Source organism: Heloderma suspectum, chromosome 2 (genome assembly GCF_057233095.1).
Source record: "Heloderma suspectum isolate Gila_16-S chromosome 2, 16-S_ref, whole genome shotgun sequence".
In the NCBI taxonomy this organism is placed as follows: domain Eukaryota; kingdom Metazoa; phylum Chordata; class Lepidosauria; order Squamata; family Helodermatidae; genus Heloderma; species Heloderma suspectum.
The window spans coordinates 80906966-80915482 of NC_139459.1; the positions used below are offsets into that span (position 1 = coordinate 80906966).

Here is an 8517-nt window from a genome sequence, read left to right on the forward strand (position 1 = left end):
ATAATCAGCTTATGCAGAGATTGGTAGTATTCATCATGTTGTTAGTATTGTAAAATTGAACCATTGTAGATAGGAGGCACACAGCTTGGGGGCCTTGTACCTTCACTCATTGTTTTCCTTGTGTTATGAGACATTTTCAGCAACACTTGATTAAAACTGCCAATTTGTTTGGTATAAAAGGGAATCTCTCGACACCACCAGGACTAATTATGTTGTCCTTGCCAAAGGGGTAGTTGAATAATTGCATGCGATTATTGCACAGCTATGGTACTTTTCATGGCAGTGGCAATGCAAAGAAGATTGATTCCCTTTAATTACTCATTCAAAAATAACCCCCTTGAATCATTCCCCAAATGCGAAGAAGCATGTTCCTACATCTTTCTTCCAAAAGGCACCTGGATGCAATGGGTTCCCCGATGAGATAGCATTGTGGTCTCCATGTGTCTAGCCTAGATAGGGACGTCTGCATTGTAATTGATTGTGGATCCTTTATTCCTTAAGCAAAGTTCTAAGCTTCCTGTATAATCTCAACAGACACACTCATAGGCACATAATAGAAAGCTCTAGTTTTTAAGGACTGAATTGTAAACAGCACTTTATCAACAAAACAAAAAAAGAAAGGTCAAACTGTGATTATATTATTATATGGGTATTTGTCCTTTTTTACATTGACAAATTAATCTTGCACACTTCTGTAACAGAATGTTTTAGAATTTTGTCAAGATTTTCATTGTAGTTAAGACAGAGGTTTTGGTCTGAATTGTGCTACCTTTTAACACTGGGAAGATCTCCTGCATTTTGATCTGGGGATTGTGTTTTTAGTTATTATGTGTATTATTAATTTAGTTAATGTGTATATTAATGAAAAAATAACCTGGGTAGCTAATTATTGAACTTTTGAGTCCCAGTCCCCCACCCCACCCCCAAATGTCTTGCTTTCCAGATTCAACTTTATTTAAATCTAAAATCCAGGTTCAGTATCTATATCTCTCTCAATGCACTACAGAATATTGTGATAATGGTAGTAGCGAGGAAGCCTTTGGGAATGGTTGGCTGAGCTTCTCTACTTCCCCACAGGAAACCCTGGACTAGGGGAAGTGACCTAGGACTTAATCCTAAACAGTGCCCAGGACCTGGTGCAAGATATCAGTGTTATTGAACTGACTCGAAGCAGAGACCACAGTGCTATCAAACCCAATATATATGTAAGTGGCAAATTGCCAAGAAACTCCAACGCTGTCACATTTGATTTCAAAAGAGGAAACTTCTAAAAAATGAGGGAACTAATTAAAAGGAAGTTGAAACAGAGAACCAACAAGGTCAAGTGTCTGTGAAGCACTTGGAAGTTATTTAAAACCATAAGTATAGAAGCCAGAATGCATAGATTAGAAAAGATGCCACCAAGCCAAAGAGGGTGCCAGCATATTTAAGTAGGAAAATCAAAGAAGCTATAAAAGGCAAGAAGGATTCCTTCAGAATCCCTCAACTGAGGAAAGGGGGGAAAAAAACTCTTGAATGCAAATGAGCCAGCAATAGAAAGGGATGGAGGAAAATGCAGCTGGGAACAGGAAATAGGAGGAGTCAGTGGAGGCAAACATGTGAACAAGAGATGGCAGGTGTTGGGGGGGGGAGGTGAGAAGATGCAAACAAATAAATGAGCAAGGAGGCAGAACAGAGGCAGAGGAGGAGGGATGGCAGGCTAACCAACAAAGCAGAGAGGAGGGAAAAAAGGAGACGTGTGAAACAGGAGACACAACGGAAAGTGAGGAAGAGGGAGCCAGAAAAGGAAATACATGCGGGGGAAGGGAAGAGAGAGGCAGAGAAATGAGAGGCTGAGTTCTAAATACAACTCTTTTATTAATTCATGTTGTTGTAGGCCCCTACTTATATAATGTATCTGTGTGATTCAAAGCTGATGAGATGTCTGAAATGAAATGGTGAATCTATGCCTATTGAATCTGTAAAATTATAAACCAAATGCTCTATAGTCCTATCCTTTTTTTAAAAAAAACAACAACAACAACCAAAAAACTGAGAGGCACTATACCAGTGAGTAAATATTTATGTACCAAGTACATTGTCAATTCCGGGCTTGCTGGAGGCAGCTCCACATCATAAGGTTCCAAAATATGCATTCTTTACCAGAACAAATTAAACAGGCACAAAACCATCTATTACTGTCTTTTTATGCCCTTTAGGCAGTGCTTATGCTCACCCTGTCACTGGTAAGCCAGTTCTCCTATGTCTACCCCTTAAGTGCTAGGCTATCCTCATCTGTGTTTCCTCTGTGGCTTCCCTTTTCTGCTGCCAAACCCAGCAGGAATACTGTGTTCTTTGCCCTGCTCTCTGCTTTCTGTTTTTGGTGAGTGCCCAGCTGGCTGTAGCCTTTTCCACACAGCCCCATTAGCCAGCCTTGGGCCCATTCTACCTCCCATCACTCTCTTTCTGAACCTTCTCAGCCCGCTCCTTTTCTGATGCTTTTCCTGCTGTGTTATATCTTGGAACCATTGGCTCCACCCAATCCTTGATCCCCTTCTGCAATTAATCCCTTCCTGGTTCCTACTGCAGCTGTCATCAGGCCCTTAATGGACTCCTTTGCCACTGTCCCTTTTTCCTTGTTGACCTCCAGGTTTGCCATTATTTCTCCTGTAGCTCCTGCAACCATCCCTGTTGACCACATACATACTGAAAATCTATGCAGATACACCACCATGAACTCATAAACTAAATAAGGATATGACCTAGGAGAAAATTCTCATGGGAAAGTGCAATAGCGCCCTTGTGCAAATCCTGTCCATTTAAATGGTGCTCAGAAGAATGTCCCAGCAGCTTGTGCCTCAAATGTTTACTTCATCATATAGACCAGCAACACAGATTTACAAGAATTAATCCTAAATTGGCCCATTCCAGGGATTTCATTCCTTACAATTCTAATCTTGTGTGCCCGGATATTAGAGTAGAGCAGGCTGCTGCTTTTTTAAAAAAGAAAATAATAAGACTGATAACTGCAGATAGCATATTGCACTTGTTATTGGAAATGAATACTTGACAATACCCATGTGATGCTAGAAAGAAAATAATGTGTTTCCTCAGCACAGACAGGCTTGCCAAATCATCTCTGCAGGGAACATATTTACTAGAAGGCAGTTCACAAAGGAAAAGCAGTCGTAAATGTAGATGTATACATTCCGGTGAGGTTTAAGAAACCGATCTACCTATTTTCTCCAAATGGCAGCTGTTTTCTGTTAACTGTATACTCATTAAAAAAAAAAAAAAAACCTAAAACAATCACTATGTGTGAAGCTAAACATCAAAGAATAAAACTTGCGGAGCACAATCCGTATGGGAAGTTCCCTTGTTAAAAAAACAAACAAACTGACAGAGTTGTTGTGCAGCCTTCTTTCTTTTCAAGAGCCTGCAAAGGAAACCTTCCCAATGGATTGTGGTCAAAGACAACCCATTTTTTCCCTGGAACCTTTTGAACATTTTTACAAGAGGCATGGCATACAGAAAATCATTTCATAATAGTAGTGATGCATATGAACATGGAAACAATTCTCATAGTAATAATTTATACTCTTCAGTGAAGATGACCTTTCATCTGTGAACATATTAAAAATATACAATTACACAGAAAAATATTAATATTAATTTTTAATTGGCAAAGTCATGCATATATGGCACTTTTAATCTGGGTTTTGCTTGTTTCAGGTGGTGAAGTGTTTTTAGAAGAAAATACTTCAAAATGACAGAATAAAATTGGGTCTTGAGGTTTGGAAATATTGCCGTTGACACATGGTGTCTTCAATAAAAGAAGATATTGAGGACACAAAAGAGACAAATTATTTAGCCCATTGGCTGCTCATACTTATCAGCCACCATTTTACAAACGTCTGTGGTCCTCAAGTTGATATCTGTATGGGTGGTATGTAGGGATGTATGAGAAATTCATTTCAGTTCATTTTTTATTAGGATTTACACAGGTTGCATCTTCCAGACCGAACACGGACTCAGATGCAATCTGTGGTCTAAGTACTTACATTTACAAGCTTGCAACAGGATTTGCAAACCAAAACAATGTGTTCAGCACCATGCATACATTTGAAAAATGTGCATGGAAAAATGCGCATGGAAAAATGCATACTTTTGAAAAATGCACACAAATACACTTTAATCAATGGGAGAAGAATGCGTACATTTCAAAGATGTCTACAATAGATGTGTACATTTGGAAAAATATGCACCAAATATGCACAGATTTTCATGCAAAAAGAAAATGCAAAGCTCATAATCTGATACGGACTTGAATCAGAACAAGCTTTGAGATGGAATTCGGAGATCTTTGGAGTGCTCAAGTTTTGCAGTTTCACATATCTTTATTGGCCTGTACAGTAGTTTGCAAAGCTGCTACAGAAAAGACTGAACAAATACAGTACCAATTGATAATGACTATGAAGTGGTCTAAATAATAAATATGAAATGTGATATAATTTAGTTTACATGAATATAGTCTAAAAGTGTAATATAATGTTAGAAATTCAAGAGGTGTTGCTGTGTTAATATGTTGCAGCAAAATCAACTGTCTGGTGGCACCTTAAAAACTAACACATTTCTTATGGCATAAGCTATCATGGATTACAGACACTTTATGATGCATCCGATGAAGTGGAATGTGGTCCACAAAAGCTCATGCCATAATAAATGTGGTAATCATTAAGGTGACACAAACTTAAATTGTGCAGACACAATCATCTGTATGTCAGAGGATTTACAAAACCTACTGATAGAAATTCTCTTTTGCATTTTACATATTTCCATCCAGTTCATCTACACAGGAACTTACCATATGGTCAATACTTACATCTCAAGAGGAACTCCTAACAATATATAATGAGTACGTGAGTAAAAAAATACAATTCAGATAACAATTGGTTGATAGGGGCTACCCGATGAATTTAATAAGGGATGCTGAAATAAGAGCAGATACAGTGTCTAGACCTATGTTATTAAGCCCTCCCAAGAAGGGATCTAACAACAAGATTACTGTCTCTCTGGAATATTCCAGCTTGTCCTTTTCCATCAAGAAAGTAATTTATAAATATTGGCATATAGTAAGTCACATACCTGGATGCAATGATGCTCTACATATAGGATTTCGGTGGACAAAAAAGCTTAGAGATTATCTAGTACACTCGGATATTGACCCATCCATTCAGCACAATTCTTCACTTTACGGACATTACAAATGTGGGGGGTGCTCTTTATGTGATCTTTCTCTTCCAACTAAAGTTTTTGAACATTTTACGGACCATTGACATTTTACATTACATCATTTCTCCAATTGTTCGACTAAGCGGATTATTTATGTTATCATTTGCCCATGTGGTTTATTATACATCGGCAAAACTTCCAGCACGATTCAAAGTTTCAAGCTAGGATCACTGAACGTTGGTCCAAATTAAGAAATGGTGTTTTGGATGCTCCTTTAGTGCATCATCTCATAGAACAGATGAGATGACAATTCCTAGTAATTGATAGAATATATCCACATAAATATAATTGGACAGATTCTAATAACTTACTCCTACGTAGGGAGGCCGAATGGATTTTCAAATTGCAATCTGTGATCCCGAAAGGTTTGAATGCCTCTTTGGATTTGGCATCTTATTTGTAATACACATTGGCATTTATATCAGGGATACTTATTTGACCTTGCATGAAGACATACGCCATACCTTTAATGGGAATGGGAATGAATCAGCATTTTTCAAGCATGGGGTACTTAAAACTTTTTAGGAGTGGAATACTCACAGCTGCCAATTCAACTTATCACCATTAGAGCATGTAAAATCATTAGCCTGTGGTCTGAGGTTTGTTTGCTTGCTTTTGTGTCATTCTAATTTTATTGGTACCACTCCAATATCATATTGCTTAAGTTTTTTTTCTTTTTTAGCTTTGCAAAGCTGTACAAGACAAAATGCAATCAATGCCAACAAATAAAGCAGCCTAGTTCATTTAAAAAAAAACACAACTTTTTGGTTTGCATCATTGCCATGGCGTTTTTGTTGAGTCTGAGGTGGTGAGTCTAAGTAACCCTCTTTGTTTGTAAATGATAGCCTCTGTTTTGAAAATGTTTTTTGAAAATGTTTTTGCAAATGTTATTGTAACAATTCTTAAAAAATAATTTTAGTGCTCTTTGGAAACAATTCTTTTATATGTATAATTATAATAATGATTTATAACAAACGTTAGTAAATTCATGTAAAGAAATTCATTCATAGACTTGATATTTGCAATATTTACAGTTGTTCAATTTGAAGAAGCTATATCTATGCGAAACGGGATCACACTGGATTCCTTTAAAAACTTCCAGTGAATGACTTTTGGATAAAGATTTTCAGAAGACCTTCAGAAAAGACTTTTGGGATATACTTTTTGATATAGATGTTTAAATTTTCCATTACATGCATAATATATTTATATTGCTTTTCACATTTATATTATTTCTGTTTAAGCACTAATCATTTTCACTAAAAGATAAATCAGTAAAAAAAGGAAATGATTGTGTGTTACATTATCAGATTAATATACCTAGTCCAGTTTTCAGTTGTGTGCTAATTGCATTTTCATATTTGGTTCTCCACAACTGTGGCCCTATTTTTTGTTCTACATCATAATAAATTTGATAGTCATTAAGGTGACACAGGACTCTTTGATATAATGGCTTAAATCCAATGTCGCATAAGTGCTCTTCTGCTTGTGTGATGGGAGCCCCTTTGCTCACCTTCCCCCTGCTCCACCTTCCAAATCTGGTCCCCCATCCCTCTGGAGTAGATTTGAGGGTGCACAGGGGGCTGGAGGGAAAATTTGTTTCTCCAGTGGTTTTCATTCTACCAGAGGACCATCAGGGTTGGGTACAACCCAATGTTAGAAGGCCATCATATTTCTCATTAACATTATGCATACAAAAGTCTACAGCAACTTTCTCCCATGCATACATGAAGCATGATTGTATATTTTAGATACATAAAACCAAAAATTACAATGAGTTGGGTCCAGATTTCTCTTCAACAGAGTTCTGCTGACACAGAAGGAATAGGGTGGGACAGTGATGTTTGCCAATTCCCCCTTCCACCTGCAGCCACTAGCACCATCTTCTGTAGAGTTGGAGGACCTCCAGAACAGTTTGGTGCTGGAGGCTGAAGAAGGAATTAGAGGGAGAACAGTCTGCCTTGCCTTTTTCTTCTCTTGGGAAACCTCTGCTGGATCCCCTTTTCCTCTGCATATAGAAGGACCCCATCCATTCACAGAACGGCAAGCCTGGATCCAATCCATTGCTTATGGCCAAAACAGCTAACTCAAAATTACTTGTTTGTTTACAACAATAATTTACCCAGCTGTTTTAAAACAGAATCCAACTGTACATATTGATTTCCCATTGATGGATGTAATATGCATTCTAACAAAATGACAGTTTCAAGAAATTTCTCCACAGAGACCTTTATAATCCATGACATGGGTTAACATCTTAACACCAGCTAAAAATTAGCATTTCATCTCTTAGCCTGCTGTAATCATTTAGCTTTCAAGTCCCAGCATCATTTCATTTTAATTTGTGCAATTCTTGGGCATTCTCTCTCCCCACCCTTCAAATGTAGATGGCTGGCATTTACTGTGTGGGAAAACATGTCAAAAAGAGAGTGTTTAAATTCACTGTTTGTGAAGCAACCAAAAAAAGTGGGGGGAGAGCCTTTAAACAGTGTCAAATTTAGGAGTCAATGCCAGTGAAACCTAATTGTAAATGTAAATAAAGCTTAATTGTTTACCACACAGTTGTGGTTGAAAGATTTCTGTGTAATGGCAGTGTCCTTTCAGGCTATGTTAAAGCTGCACAACAACAAAATCCAAGACTGTTTGCTCTGATGAATGCCCTCATTGTGAATGAGCCAAACTGTAAAGAGCTCTTCAGGTGGAAGAATGAGTCAGCCCTCTGAGGCCGAGACCTAGTAAAGTCAAGGGAAACAAGCGTTGAATCAATTACTTAAGAGTCCAGACATTCCATACTTATATGTACATTTAATTTTCCTGCATCCAAAACATTTAAAATATAAACTTAGGGTAGATTAGGGTGTCCACTTACACATCACCAAAAAAGAGGAAATGCACTACCAAAAAAAGAGGACACTGATTTGCATAAAATGTGCATATGCCAATAGGTACCAATTTGGAAATAATTACAGTACATCTCAGTATAGTGGGGAAGACTGTGACCAGGTGACCTGTGTGCTTGCTCAGTCTGTTGTCCAAGTCTGTTGATGGTCAACAGGGCCAGCCCTACCATTAGGCAGAGTGAGGCGATTGCCACAGGTGGCAGTGGTAGCATCCTCCTGGCTGTTCCTCTCTGTTGGAAGACAGAGCTGAGTATGCCACACAATCTGTCCTGATCCCCCTGAACTAGCCTGCTGCCTCAGATGTGGTGGAGGAGGACACTAATCCATCACCAGTGGTGAAGTAAGA

The 8517-nt window shown here is 38.1% G+C and overlaps 1 long non-coding RNA gene across 1 annotated transcript in view; it reads left to right on the top strand.

Moving 5' to 3' along the window:
- The window catches only part of LOC146352399 (uncharacterized), a 147143-nt gene extending 139301 nt beyond the window's left edge, over nucleotides 1-7842 (top strand). The window contains exons 3-5 of the long non-coding RNA XR_014787355.1: nucleotides 1078-1205; nucleotides 4823-4894; nucleotides 5954-7842. This is a non-coding gene — a long non-coding RNA (uncharacterized LOC146352399). The remainder of the gene's footprint in view (nucleotides 1-1077; nucleotides 1206-4822; nucleotides 4895-5953) is intronic.
- The last annotated feature ends 675 nt before the right edge of the window (nucleotides 7843-8517 follow it).